The following is a 15,706-nucleotide window of genomic DNA, read 5'->3' as shown; positions in this document are numbered from 1 at the left end:
ACTCACTCACTCACTCACTCACTCACTCACTCACTCACTCATGTGATCTTCTGCCTCCAGCGAGGCTGAGGGGGCAAGGGGGTGGAGCCGGTCTGATGTGGGGCGCCCGGACGACTGCTCTTCATACTCTCTTTCTTACTGCGGAGGAAGAGACAGATGAGAGCGAGTTGGCAGAGCGTGTCAGAGAGAAATTATCAATCAATCAGAAATCTCCATTGTCCATCCTGGGTTTAGCCATCCTACCCAGATCTCTCTACCTGGGCTTCTCTCCATCCCATCCTACCTCGGTTTCTTGATTTTCTTGGGCGTGGTCACCAGCTCCTTGCTGTTTTTGCTCTTTCTGATTGGCTGGAGGATGGCAGGGGGCGGGATCTCCGGTGGCTCCTCCCCTCCCATCTTCTTCTTGAACTTGTCTTTATTCTTCTCCTTCTCCCTCTCTTTTCTCTTGGGCTTGGTGGCCTGGGGTGTGGACAGAGCGGCCAGCTGTTCGTGAACAGCTTTGAGCTGTAGGACAGACACACACAGGAGGATGTTAAAAGAGAAACACAGCTTCCTCTCAACTCTTTCATTTTCTCCACTTCCTCTCTTCTCTTACCGGTTCTGTGTTCAGGTGAAAATCCCTTGCTCTCTCTCTCTCTCTCTCTCTCTCTCTTCCTAATCCCTTTCTTTCTTAGTCTTTCTGGTCGGTCGGTCGGTCGGGCAGTCAGTCAGTCAGTCAGTCAGTCAGTCAGTCAGTCAGTCAGTCAGTCAGTCAGTCAGTCAGGTGTCAACAGTGTTTTATCCTTCCTAAACTTTCTTTTCCTCTTTCGCCCCCCCTTCGCCCTCGGGAGACCCCTTCGCCCTCGGGAGACCCCTTCGCCCTCGGGAGACCCCTTCGCCCTCGGGAGACCCCTTCGCCCTCGGGAGACCCCTTCGCCCTCGGGAGACCCCTTCCGCCCTCGGGAGACCCCTTCCGCCCTCGGGAGACCCCTTCGCCCTCGGGAGACCCCTTCGCCCTCAGGAGACCCCTTCTCCTCCCCCTCCCCCTCACCTGTTCCTGTAGTTCAGCCAGTCTCTGTGTTCTCTCGTGTTCCAAACCTCCCTCAGAGGATTCTGATTCCGACGAGGAGGAGCTGTCATCGGAGGAGGAGGGGGTCGGGGGGCAGGGGGCTGTCTGGCCGGGGGTGGGGAGGGGGTGGAGGGTGGGGACGGGGGTGGAGGGCAGGGGAGATGGTGGGGAGGGGTTTGAGGACTGGGGAGGGGAGGGCCGTCTCCTCAAGCTCGTCAGGCATTTTGGCAAAGCGCATCTCAAACACGTCCTGTAGAGAGAGAGAGAAAGAGAGAGCTTTGTCAATGTTAACATGTTTCCCATGCCAACAAAGCCCCTTGAATTGAAAGCGGTCAGAGCTATGAACCATGGGAACTTTAGTCCGTGGCACTATGAGATTTGTAGTTCATCCATTCAACACCGTTTATGTTGACACCTGACATTTGTCTGAAAGTGCTGTTGGTTGCTAGTATTTTCTGTCTGTTATGATCGTCAGATGTGTTGTAGTTGTTCACCTGTAGTTTGTGTAGTTGTGTATCTGCTGTGTTGCATTATACATGTAGCTTGTGTGCAATGTTGTGTAGTTTACCTGTAGTTTGCATGTCATAGCAACCACGCTGTGTAGTTTGCGTGCCATAGCAACCACGTTGTGTAGTTTACCTGTGGTTTGCATGTCATAGCAACCAAGTTGTGTAGTTTACCTGTAGTGTGCGTGCCATAGCAACCATGTTGTGTAGTTTACCTGTAGTTTACATGTCATAGCAACCATGTTGTGTAGTTTACCTGTAGTTTACATGTCATAGCAACCACGTTGTGTAGTTTGCGTGCCATAGCAACCATGTTGTGTAGTTTACCTGTAGTGTGCGTGCCATAGAAACTATTACACTCGACGGAACGACTTGACTAGTGTAGTGTCAACATCGCAGCCACTACCAGCTAGCCTACAAAGTCAACAACGCAGCCACTGCCAGCTAGCCTACTCCAGCAGTACTGTATCATTTCAATCATTTTAGTCAATAAGATTCTTGCTACGTAAGCTTAACGTTCTGAACATTCGAGACGTGTAGTCCACTTGTCATTCCAATCTCCTTTGCATTAGCGTAGCCTCTTCTGTAGCCTGCCAACTATGTGTCTATCTATCCCTGTTCTCTCCTCTCTGCACAGACCATACAAACGCTCCACACCGCGTGGCCGCGTCACCCTAACCTGGTGGTCCCAGCGCGCACGACCACGTGGAGTTCCAGGTCTCCGGTAGCCTCTGGAACTGCCGATCTGCGGCCAACAAGGCAGAGTTCATCTCAGCCTATGCCTCCCTCCAGTCCCTCGACTTCTTGGCACTGACGGAAACATGGATCACCACAGATAACACTGCTACTCCTACTGCTCTCTCTTCGTCCGCCCACATGTTCTCGCACACCCGAGAGCTTCTGGTCAGCGGGGTGGTGGCACCGGGATCCTCATCTCTCCCAAGTGGTCATTCTCTCTCTCTCCCCTTACCCATCTGTCTATCGCCTCCTTTGAATTCCATGCTGTCACAGTTACTAGCCCTTTCAAGCTTAACATCCTTATCATTTATCGCCCTCCAGGTTCCCTCGGAGAGTTCATCAATGAGCTTGATGCCTTGATAAGCTCCTTTCCTGAGGACGGCTCACCTCTCACAGTCCTGGGCGACTTTAACCTCCCCACGTCTACCTTTGACTCATTCCTCTCTGCCTCCTTCTTTCCACTCCTCTCCTCTTTTGACCTCACCCTCTCACCTTCCCCCTACTCACAAGGCAGGCAATACGCTCGACCTCATCTTTACTAGATGCTGTTCTTCCACTAACCTCATTGCAACTCCCTCCAAGTCTCCGACCACTACCTTGTATCCTTTTCCCTCTCGCTCTCATCCAACACTTCCCACACTGCCCCTACTCGGATGGTATCGCGCCGTCCCAACCTTCGCTCTCTCTCCCCCGCTACTCTCTCCTCTTCCATCCTATCATCTCTTCCCTCTGCTCATACCTTCTCCAACCTATCTCCTGATTCTGCCTCCTCAACCCTCCTCTCTTCCCTTTCTGCATCCTTTGACTCTCTATGTCCCCTATCCTCCAGGCCGGCTCGGTCCTCCCCTCCCGCTCCGTGGCTCGACGACTCATTGCGAGCTCACAGAACAGAGCTCCGGGCAGCCGAGCGGAAATGGAGGAAAACTCGCCTCCCCTGCGGACCTGGCATCCTTTCACTCCCTCCTCTCTACATTTTCCTCCTCTGTCTCTGCTGCTAAAGCCACTTTCTACCACTCTAAATTCCAAACATCTGCCTCTAACTCTAGGAAGCTCTTTGCCACCTTCTCCTCCCTCCTGAATCCTCCACCCCCTCCCCCCCTCCTCCCTCTCTGCAGATGACTTCGTCAACCATTTTGAAAAAAGAAGGTCGACGACATCCGATCCTCGTTTGCTAAGTCAAACGACACCGCTGGTTCTGCTCACACTGCCCTACCCTGTGCTCTGACCTCTTTCTCCCCTCTCTCTCCAGATGAAATCTCGCTTCTTGTGACGGCCGGCCGCCCAACAACCTGCCCGCTTGACCCTATCCCCTCCTCTCTTCTCCAGACCATTTCCGGAGACCTTCTCCCTTACCTCACCTCGCTCATCAACTCATCCCTGACCGCTGGCTACGTCCCTTCCGTCTTCAAGAGAGCGAGAGTTGCACCCCTTCTGAAAAAACCTACACTCGATCCCTCCGATGTCAACAACTACAGACCAGTATCCTTCTTTCTTTTCTCTCCAAAACTCTTGAACGTGCCGTCCTTGGCCAGCTCTCCCGCTATCTCTCTCAGAATGACCTTCTTGATCCAAATCAGTCAGGTTTCAAGACTAGTCATTCAACTGAGACTGCTCTTCTCTGTATCACGGAGGCGCTCCGCACTGCTAAAGCTAACTCTCTCTCCTCTGCTCTCATCCTTCTAGACCTATCGGCTGCCTTCGATACTGTGAACCATCAGATCCTCCTCTCCACCCTCTCCGAGTTGGGCATCTCCGGCGCGGCCCACGCTTGGATTGCGTCCTACCTGACAGGTCGCTCCTACCAGGTGGCGTGGCGAGAATCTGTCTCATCGCCACGCGCTCTCACCACTGGTGTCCCCCAGGGCTCTATTCTAGGCCCTCTCCTATTCTCGCTATACACCAAGTCACTTGGCTCTATCATAACCTCACATGGTCTCTCCTATCATTGCTATGCAGACGACACACAATTAATCTTCTCCTTTCCCCCTTCTGATGACCAGGTGGCGAATCGCATCTCTGCATGTCTGGCAGACATATCAGTGTGGATGACGGATCACCACCTCAAGCTGAACCTCGGCAAGACGGAGCTGCTCTTCCTCCCGGGGAAGGACTGCCCGTTCCATGATCTCGCCATCACAGTTGACAACTCCATTGTGTCCTCCTCCCAGAGCGCTAAGAACCTTGGCGTGATCCTGGACAACACCCTGTCGTTCTCAACCAACATCATGGCGGTGGCCCGTTCCTGTAGGTTCATGCTCTACAACATCCGCAGAGTACGACCCTGCCTCACACAGGAAGCGGCGCAGGTCCTAATCCAGGCACTTGTCATCTCCCGTCTGGATTACTGCAACTCGCTGTTGGCTGGGCTCCCTGCCTGTGCCATTAAACCCCTACAACTCATCCAGAACACCGCAGCCCGTCTGGTGTTCAACCTTCCCAAGTTCTCTCACGTCACCCCGCTCCTCCGCTCTCTCCACTGGCTTCCAGTTGAAGCTCGCATCCGCTACAAGACCATGGTGCTTGCCTACGGAGCTGTGAGGGGAACGGCACCGCAGTACCTCCAGGCTCTGATCAGGCCCTACACCCAAACAAGGGCACTGCGTTCATCCACCTCTGGCCTGCTCGCCTCCCTACCACTGAGGAAGTACAGTTCCCGCTCAGCCCAGTCAAAACTGTTCGCTGCTCTGGCCCCCAATGGTGGAACAAACTCCCTCACGACGCCAGGACAGCGGAGTCAATCACCACCTTCCGGAGACACCTGAAACCCCACCTCTTCAAGGAATACCTAGGATAGGATAAGTAATCCTTCTCACCCCCCTCCCCTTAATGATTTAGATGCACTATTGTAAAGTGGCTGTTCCACTGGATGTCAGAAGGTGAATTCACCAATTTGTAAGTCGCTCTGGATAAGAGCGTCTGCTAAATGACTTAAATGTAAATAGCAACCACGTTGTGTAGTTTACCTGTAGTGTGCGTGCCATAGCAACCATGCTGTGTCATTTACCTGTAGCTTGCGTGCCATAGCAACCATGCTGTGTCGTTTACCTGTAGCTTGCGTGCCATAGCAACCATGCTGTGTCGTTTACCTGTAGCTTGCGTGCCATAGCAACCATGCTGTGTAGTTTACCCATAGTTAGTGTGCCATAGAAACCATGATGTGTAGTTTACCCGTAGTTTGCGTGCCATAGCAACCATGCTGTGTAGTTTACCTGTAGCTTGCGTGCCATAGCAACCATGCTGTGTAGTTTACCTGTAGCTTGCGTGCCATAGCAACCATGCTGTGTAGTTTACCTGTAGTTTGCGTGCCATAGCAACCATGCTGTGTAGTTTACCTGTATCTTGCGTGCCATAGCAACCATGCTGTGTAGTTTACCTGTAGTTTGCGTGCCATAGCAACCATGCTGTGTAGTTTACCTGTAGCTTGCGTGCCATAGCAACCATGCTGTGTAGTTTACCTGTAGCTTGCGTGCCATAGCAACCATGCTGTGTCGTTTACCTGTAGTTTGCGTGCCATAGCAACCATGCTGTGTAGTTTACCTGTAGTTTGCGTGCCATAGCAACCATGCTGTGTAGTTTACCTGTAGCTAGCGTGCCATAGCAACCATGCTGTGTGGTTTACCTGTAGCTTGCGTGCCATAGCAACCATGCTGTGTAGTTTACCTGTAGCTTGCGTGCCATAGCAACCATGCTGTGTAGTTTACCCGTAGTTTGCGTGCCATAGCAACCATGCTGTGTAGTTTACCTGTAGCTTGCGTGCCATAGCAACCATGCTGTGTAGTTTACCTGTAGCTTGCGTGCCATATTGACCACGTCATGGTCTGGGGGGTTGTATTTGTAACAGTTGGAGAACATCAACCGGACATCAGCAGCAAAGTGCTGAGCATCTCTGTACTGCCTGCTGTCCAGCTTATCCTGAGGGAACAAACACACAGTGCTGAGCACCTCTGTACTGCCTGCTGTCCAGCTTATCCTGAGGGAACAAACACACAGTGCTGAGCATCTCTGTACTGCCTGCTGTCCAGCTTATCCTGAGGGAACAAACACACAGTGCTGAGCATCTCTGTACTGCCTGCTGTCCAGCTTATCCTGAGGGAACAAACACACAGTGCTGAGCATCTCTGTACTGCCTGCTGTCCAGCTTATCCTGAGGGAACAAACACACAGTGCTGAGCATCTCTGTACTGCCTGCTGTCCAGCTTATCCTGAGGGAACAAACACAAAGTGCTGAGCATCTCTGTACTGCCTGCTGTCCAGCTTATCCTGAAGGAACAAACACACAGTGCTGAGCATCTCTGTACTGCCCTGCTGTCCAGCTTATCCTGAGGGAACAAACACACAGTGCTGAGCATCTCTGTACTGCCCTGCTGTCCAGCTTATCCTGAAGGAACAAACACACAGTGCTGAGCATCTCTGTACTGCCTGCTGTCCAGCTTATCCTGAAGGAACAAACACACAGTGCTGAGCATCTCTGTACTGCCTGCTGTCCAGCTTATCCTGAAGGAACAAACACACAGTGCTGAGCATCTCTGTACTGCCTGCTGTCCAGCTTATCCTGAGGGAACAAACACACAGTGCTGAGCATCTCTGTACTGCCTGCTGTCCAGCTTATCCTGAAGGAACAAACACACAGTGCTGAGCATCTCTGTACTGCCCTGCTGTCCAGCTTATCCTGAGGGAACAAACACACAGTGCTGAGCATCTCTGTACCGCCTGCTGTCCAGCTTATCCTGAGGGAACAAACACACAGTGCTGAGCATCTCTGTACTGCCCTGCTGTCCAGCTTATCCTGAGGGAACAAACACACAGTGCTGAGCATCTCTGTACTGCCTGTTGTCCAGCTTATCCTGAGGGAACAAACACACAGTGCTGAGCATCTCTGTACTGCCTGCTGTCCAGCTTATCCTGAGGGAACAAACACACAGTGCTAAGCATCTCTGTACTGCCTGCTGTCCAGCTTATCCTGAGGGAACAAACACACAGTGCTGAGCATCTCTGTACTGCCTGCTGTCCAGCTTATCCTGAGGGAACAAACACACAGTGCTGAGCATCTCTGTACTGCCCTGCTGTCCAGCTTATCCTGAAGGAACAAACACACAGTGCTGAGCATCTCTGTACTGCCTGCTGTCCAGCTTATCCTGAGGGAACAAACACACAGTGCTGAGCATCTCTGTACTGCCTGCTGTCCAGCTTATCCTGAGGGAACAAACACACACACGGTGAGCATCTCTGTACTGCCTGCTGTCCAGCTTATCCTGAGGGAACAAACACACACACGGTGAGCATCTCTGTACTGCCCTGCTGTCCAGCTTATCCTGAGGGAACAAACACACAGTGCTGAGCATCTCTGTACTGCCTGCTGTCCAGCTTATCCTGAGGGAACAAACACACAGTGCTGAGCATCTCTGTACTGCCTGCTGTCCAGCTTATCCTGAGGGAACAAACACACAGTGCTGAGCATCTCTGTACTGCCTGCTGTCCAGCTTATCCTGAGGGAACAAACACACAGTGCTGAGCATCTCTGTACTGCCTGCTGTCCAGCTTATCCTGAGGGAACAAACACACAGTGCTGAGCATCTCTGTACTGCCTGCTGTCCAGCTTATCCTGAGGGAACAAACACACAGTGCTGAGCATCTCTGTACTGCCTGCTGTCCAGCTTATCCTGAGGGAACAAACACACAGTGCTGAGCATCTCTGTACTGCCCTGCTGTCCAGCTTATCCTGAGGGAACAAACACACAGTGCTGAGCATCTCTGTACTGCCTGCTGTCCAGCTTATCCTGAGGGAACAAACACACAGTGCTGAGCATCTCTGTACTGCCCTGCTGTCCAGCTTATCCTGAGGGAACAAACACACAGTGCTGAGCATCTCTGTACTGCCTGCTGTCCAGCTTATCCTGAGGGAACAAACACACAGTGCTGAGCATCTCTGTACTGCCCTGCTGTCCAGCTTATCCTGAGGGAACAAACACACAGTGCTGAGCATCTCTGTACTGCCTGCTGTCCAGCTTATCCTGAGGGAACAAACACACAGTGCTGAGCATCTCTGTACTGCCTGCTGTCCAGCTTATCCTGAGGGAACAAACACACACGGTGAGCATCTCTGTACTGCCTGCTGTCCAGCTTATCCTGAGGGAACAAACACACAGTGCTGAGCATCTCTGTACTGCCTGCTGTCCAGCTTATCCTGAGGGAACAAACACACAGTGGTGAGCATCTCTGTACTGCCTGCTGTCCAGCTTATCCTGAGGGAACAAACACACAGTGCTGAGCATCTCTGTACTGCCCTGCTGTCCAGCTTATCCTGAGGGAACAAACACACAGTGCTGAGCATCTCTGTACTGCCCTGCTGTCCAGCTTATCCTGAGGGAACAAACACACAGTGCTGAGCATCTCTGTACTGCCTGTTGTCCAGCTTATCCTGAGGGAACAAACACACAGTGCTGAGCATCTCTGTACTGCCCTGCTGTCCAGCTTATCCTGAGGGAACAAACACACAGTGCTGAGCATCTCTGTACTGCCCTGCTGTCCAGCTTATCCTGAGGGAACAAACACACAGTGCTGAGCATCTCTGTACTGCCCTGCTGTCCAGCTTATCCTGAGGGAACAAACACACAGTGCTGAGCATCTCTGTACTGCCTGCTGTCCAGCTTATCCTGAGGGAACAAACACACAGTGCTGAGCATCTCTGTACTGCCTGCTGTCCAGCTTATCCTGAGGGAACAAACACACAGTGCTGAGCATCTCTGTACTGCCTGCTGTCCAGCTTATCCTGAGGGAACAAACACACAGTGCTGAGCATCTCTGTACTGCCTGCTGTCCAGCTTATCCTGAGGGAACAAACACACAGTGCTGAGCATCTCTGTACTGCCCTGCTGTCCAGCTTATCCTGAGGGAACAAACACACAGTGCTGAGCATCTCTGTACTGCCTGCTGTCCAGCTTATCCTGAGGGAACAAACACACAGTGCTGAGCATCTCTGTACTGCCTGCTGTCCAGCTTATCCTGAGGGAACAAACACACAGTGCTGAGCATCTCTGTACCGCCTGCTGTCCAGCTTATCCTGAGGGAACAAACACACAGTGCTGAGCATCTCTGTACTGCCCTGCTGTCCAGCTTATCCTGAGGGAACAAACACACAGTGCTGAGCATCTCTGTACTGCCCTGCTGTCCAGCTTATCCTGAGGGAACAAACACACAGTGCTGAGCATCTCTGTACTGCCCTGCTGTCCAGCTTATCCTGAGGGAACAAACACACACGGTGAGGCGACAGAGACACGGTTACCAATTAACACCACCGGGATGTGAAAAGCAGGGCTTCAGTGAGGAAAATGTGGTGCCGGATCCACATGCATTGGGTGTATAACCCATGTACAACCCCCTGGTGCTACACCTTCAATGTATTACCCAGAACCCCGGTGCTACACCTTCAATGTATTACCCAGAACCCCGGTGCTACACCTTCAATGTATTACCCAGAACCCCGGTGCTACACCTTCAATGTATTACCCAGAACCCCTGGTGCTACACCTTCAATGTATTACCCAGAACCCCTGGTGCTACACCTTCAATGTATTACCCAGAACTCCCTGGTGCTACACCTTCAATGTATTACCCAGAACCCCTGGTCTGTCTGGTCTTCCTCTCAGACAGCTGGGAGGTCCACTGCTGATGACATCATCACTCATCGAAATGAACAATGAGTGAGTGAGGGTCCACTTTTGATGAGCTCACCTTGACGGTTCCGAGGTCCATAGGGTGTTTGATGATGTGGTGGTAGTCGTGGAGGCCGAGGGCATGCGCGTCGACAGGCTTGTAGAAGGGCCACGCGTACGCAATGTGTTTCTTAGACAACATGTCTCTGATAAGACCGCCACAGAACAGCAGCTGCTCCTAGAAGAGGAGGAGAGGGGAAGAGGGGAGGAGAGGGAGATGGAGGAGAGGGAGACAGAGGAGAGGGGGAAGAGGGAGGAGTGGGAGACGGAGACAGAGGAGAGGGAGACAGAGGAGAGGGGAAGAGGGGAGGAGAGGGAAACAGAGGAGAGGGAGACAGAGGAGAGGGAGACAGAGGAGAGGGAAACAGAGGAGAGGGAGACAGAGGAGAGGGAAACAGAGGAGAGGGAAACAGAGGAGACGGAGACAGGGGTGACGGAGGAGAGGGAGACAGAGGAGAGGGAGACAGAGGAGAGGGAAACAGAGGAGACCGAGGAGAGGGAGACGGAGACAGAGGAGACGGAGACAGAGGAGAGGGGAAGAGGGGAGGAGAGGGAGACAGAGGAGAGGGAGACGGAGAAAGAGGAGAGGGAGACAGAGAGAGGAGACGGAGACAGAGGAGAGGGGAAGAGGGGAGGGAGAGGGAGACAGAGGAGAGGGAGACAGAGGAGAGGGAGACAGAGGAGAGGGAGACAGAGGAGAGGGAGACAGAGGAGAGGGAGACAGAGGAGAGGGAGACAGAGGAGAGGGAGACAGAGGAGAGGGAGACAGAGGAGAGGGAGACAGAGGAGAGGGAGACAGAGGGAGACGGAGAAGAGGAGAGGGAGACAGAGGAGAGGGAGACAGAGGTGACGGGGGAGAGGGAGACGGAGAAAGAGGAGAGGGAGACAGAGGAGAGGGAGACAGAGGTAACGGAGGAGAGGGAGACAGAGGAGAGGGAGACAGAGGAGAGGGAGACAGAGGTGACGGAGGAGAGGGAGACGGAGAAGAGGAGAGGGAGACAGAGGAGAGGGAGACCCAGAGGAGAGGGAGACAGAGGAGTGTGAGACAGAGGTGACGGAGGAGAGGGAGATGGAGAAAGAGGAGAGGGAGACAGAGGAGGCCGGAGAAAGAGGATAGGGAGACAGAGGAGAGGGAGACAGAGGAGAGGAGACAGAGGTGACGGAGGAGAGGGAGACGGAGACAGAGGAGAGGGAGACAGAGGAGAGGGAGACAGAGGAGAGGGAGACAGAGGAGAGGAGAGGGAGACAGAGGAGACGGAGACAGAGGAGAGGGAGACAGAGGAGAGGGAGACAGAGGAGAGGGAGACAGAGGAGAGGGGGAAGAGTGGAGGAGAGGGAGACAGAGGAGATGGAGACAGAGGAGAGGGAGACAGAGGAGAGGGAGACAGAGGAGAGGGAGACAGAGGTGACGGAGGAGAGGGAGACGGAGACAGAGGAGAGGGAGACAGAGGAGAGGGAGACAGAGGAGAGGGAGACAGAGGAGAGGAGAGGGAGACAGAGGAGATGGAGACAGAGGAGAGGGAGACAGAGGAGAGGGAGACAGAGGAGAGGGGAAGAGTGGAGGAGAGGGAGACAGAGGAGAGGGGAAGAGGGGAGGAGAGGGAGACAGAGGAGAGGGGAAGAGGGGAGGAGAGGGAGACAGAGGAGAGGGAGACAGAGGGAGAGGAAGAGGGAAGGAGAGGGAGACAGAGGAGAGGGAGACAGAGGAGAGGGGAAGAGGGGAGGAGAGGGAGACGGAGGGAAAAAGGAAGGAAAACGAAGGCAGAGGAAAGAACACTATTAATCCATATGAGAAATGTGTTGTCAGCTGCACCCAACCACTGATATACAGACAGACAACCCCAACCACTCTGATATACAGACAGACAACACCAACCACTCTGATACACAGACAGACAACCCCAACCACTCTGATATACAGACAGACAACCCCAACCACTCTGATACACAGACAGACAACCCCAACCACTCTGATACACAGACAGACAACACCAACCACTCTGATACACAGACAGACAACACCAACCACTGATATACAGACAGACAACCCCAACCACTCTGATACACAGACAGACAACCCCAACCACTCTGATACACAGACAGACAACCCCAACCACTCTGATACACAGACAGACAACCCCAACCACTCTGATACACAGACAGACAACACCAACCACTCTGATATACAGACAGACAACCCCAACCACTCTGATACACAGACAGACAACACAACCACTCTGATACACAGACAGACAACACCAACCACTGATATACAGACAGACAACCCCAACCACTCTGATACACAGACAGACAACCCCAACCACTCTGATACACAGACAGACGACCCCAACCACTCTGATACACAGACAGACGACCCCAACCACTCTGATACACAGACAGACGACCCCAACCACTCTGATACACAGACCGACGACCCCAACCACTCTGATACACAGACAGACGACCCCAACCACTCTGATACACAGACAGACAACCCCAACCACTCTGATACACAGACAGACAACCCCAACCACTCTGATACACAGACAGACAACCCCAACCACTCTGATATACAGACAGACAACCCCAACCACTCTGATATACAGACAGACAACCCCAACCACTCTGATATACAGACAGACAACCCCAACCACTCTGATACACAGACAGACAACCCCCACCACTCTGATATACAGACAGACAACCCCAACCACTCTGATATACAGACAGACAACCCCAACCACTCTGATATACAGACAGACAACCCCAACCACTCTGATGTACAGACCGACAACCCCAACCACTCTGATATACAGACCGACAACCCCAACCACTCTGATATACAGACAGACGACCCCAACCACTCTGATACACAGACAGACGACCCCAACCACTCTGATACACAGACAGACAACCCCAACCACTCTGATATACAGACAGACAACCCCAACCACTGATACACAGACAGACAACCCCAACCACTCTGATACACAGATAGACAACCCCAACCACTCTGATACACAGACAGACAACCCCAACCACTCTGATACACAGACAGACAACCCCAACCACTCTGATACACAGACAGACAACCCCAACCACTCTGATACACAGACAGACAACCCCAACCACTCTGATACACAGACAGACAACCCCAACCACTCTGATATACAGACAGACAACCACAACCACTCTGATATACAGATGTACAGCCCTAACCCTGTACAGACAGACAGACAACCCCATACAGACAGACAGACAACCCTAACACTGTACATACAGACAGCCCTAACCCTGTACAGACAGACAGACAGACAACCCCAACCCTGTACAGACAGACAGACAACCCTGACCCTGTACAGACAGACAGACAACCCTAACCCTGTACAGACAAACAGACAGACAGACAACCCTAACCCTGTACAGACAGACAGACAGACAGACAGACAGACAGACAGACAGACAGACAGACAGACAACCCTAACCCTGTACAGACAGACAGACAGACAGACAACCCTAACCCTGTACAGACAGACAGACAACCCTAACCCTGTACAGACAGACAGACAACCCTAACCCTGTACAGACAGACAGACAGACAGACAACCCTAACCCTGTACAGACAGACAGACAACCCTAACCCTGTACAGACAGACAGACAACCCTAACCCTGTACAGACAGACAGACAACCCTAACCCTGTACAGACAGACAGACAACCCTAACCCTGTACAGACAGACAGACAGACAGACAGACAGACAGACAGTTTTAACCTCTTGTTGTATTAGGAGAATAATACCTGTCGTTTGGGGCTCCCGCCGTGACTCGTTAACGCTCCGCCCCCGGGAACCCCCCCGCCTAGCCCCAGGTGGTGCTGGGAGTCGGGCTGGGCGGGGTCTCGTTTGGGCTGCTTCAGCGGGCGGCTGCTGCTCTCACGGCGGGGTCGGGGGCTCCGCCACGGGAGATGACTCACTGAGCTGGTCGTTGGCGGTGGGTGTGGTAGTGTCAGCCTTCCTCTTCTGGCTCTTCCTCTGCTGCAGGTGGGGGTGGGGGTTAAAGGTCAGGGGTTAGAGGTCAAGACAACAACACACATTCCCTCTGCATGACACATGATGAGTGGATAAGTCGACGTGCTAAAAGTAGAAAAGTAAACATGGCCCCAGCTGGATCCCCAGGGACAGGAATGAAGAGACATTCAACAACCAGGAAGATAATGACGGTCCATGGGAACATCTCAGGGCATGACTGGAGGAAAGAGAGAGCGACTTCCTATATCAGACGTCAATTAATATAGGTCTGTCTCCTCGTCCCCGTTCGACCACACACTTTCAGACTCCCGTACCCCCACCCCTTCTGTTCTCCCTCTGGTCTCCTCACCTTAGCTGGGGGTGCGATGCTCTGGGGGATGGGTGGGGCAGCAGGGTGAAGGCCTGGGTGGGCTGGGGGTGGTGGGGTACGGAGGTGAGGCCCTGGGCCAGGATATCCAGAGGGCTGATGGGGAAGGGTGGTCCCAGCTGGGGGGCGTGGGAGGGAGGGGTGGGGGGAACGCGAGGGGGCTGGGGCTGAGGGGGAGGGCGAGGGGAGGGTGGGGGGCCCCTGGGATACGGGGGAGACCCGAGTCTGAGGGCCCGGCGACGGGGAGGAGAAACCTCGGGTGTGGGGGTGGAGGAGGGAGATGAATCCTGGCCAGAGTCAGACTTAGACAGGAGACCTGGAGAGGAGGAGAGAGAGGGGTAGAGAGAGACGGGGGGGTGGAAAGAGAGAGGGGGTGAAAAGAGAGACAGGGGGATGGAAAGAGAGAGGGGGTGAAAAGAGAGACAGGGGGGATGGAAAGAGAGGGGGGTGGAAGTCCACCCAGAGTAAAAATATAAGAGAGAATAAATAACAGAGGTGAAGACAAGAAAGGAACAGAAGAGGAGAGAAGAGAAAGCACTCCATCAGTAATACAACAGTGATCTGAATCCCTCCATCAGTAATGACAACAGTGATCTGAATCCCTCCATCAGTAATACAACAGTGATCTGAATCCCTCCATCAGTAATGACAACAGTGATCTGAATCCCTCCATCAGTAATGACAACAGTGATCTGAATCCCTCCATCAGTAATACAACAGTGATCTGAATCCTCCATCAGTAATGACAACAGTGATCTGAATCCCTCCATCAGTAATGACAACAGTGATCTGAATCCCCCCATCAGTAATGACAACAGTGATCTGAATCCCTCCATCAGTAATGACAACAGTGATCTGAATCCCTCCATCAGTAATGACAACAGTGATCTGAATCCCTCCATCAGTAATGACAACAGTGATCTGAATCCCTCCATCAGTAATGACAACAGTGATCTGAATCCCTCCATCAGTAATGACAACAGTGATCTGAATCCCTCCATCAGTAATGACAACAGTGATCTGAATCCCTCCATCAGTAATGACAACAGTGATCTGAATCCCTCCATCAGTAATGACAACAGTGATCTGAATCCCTCCATCAGTAATGACAACAGTGATCTGAATCCTCCATCAGTAATGACAACAGTGATCTGAATCCTCCATCAGTAATGACAACAGTGATCTGATCCCTCATTAGTAATGACAAATCTGTATCCCTCCATCAGTAATGACAACAGTGATCTGAATCCCTCCATCAGTAATGACAACAGTGATCTGAATCCCTCCATCAGTAATGACAACAGTGA

At 52.6% G+C, this 15,706-nt stretch overlaps 1 pseudogene; it reads right to left on the bottom strand.

Moving 5' to 3' along the window:
* The window catches only part of LOC135536845 (bromodomain-containing protein 4-like), a 41,874-nt pseudogene that overhangs the window by 20,725 nt on the left and 5,443 nt on the right, over positions 1–15,706 (bottom strand).

Source organism: Oncorhynchus masou, unplaced genomic scaffold, assembly GCF_036934945.1.
Source record: "Oncorhynchus masou masou isolate Uvic2021 unplaced genomic scaffold, UVic_Omas_1.1 unplaced_scaffold_671, whole genome shotgun sequence".
Lineage (NCBI taxonomy): Eukaryota > Metazoa > Chordata > Actinopteri > Salmoniformes > Salmonidae > Oncorhynchus > Oncorhynchus masou.
This window is presented reverse-complemented; position numbering and strand designations above follow the sequence as displayed.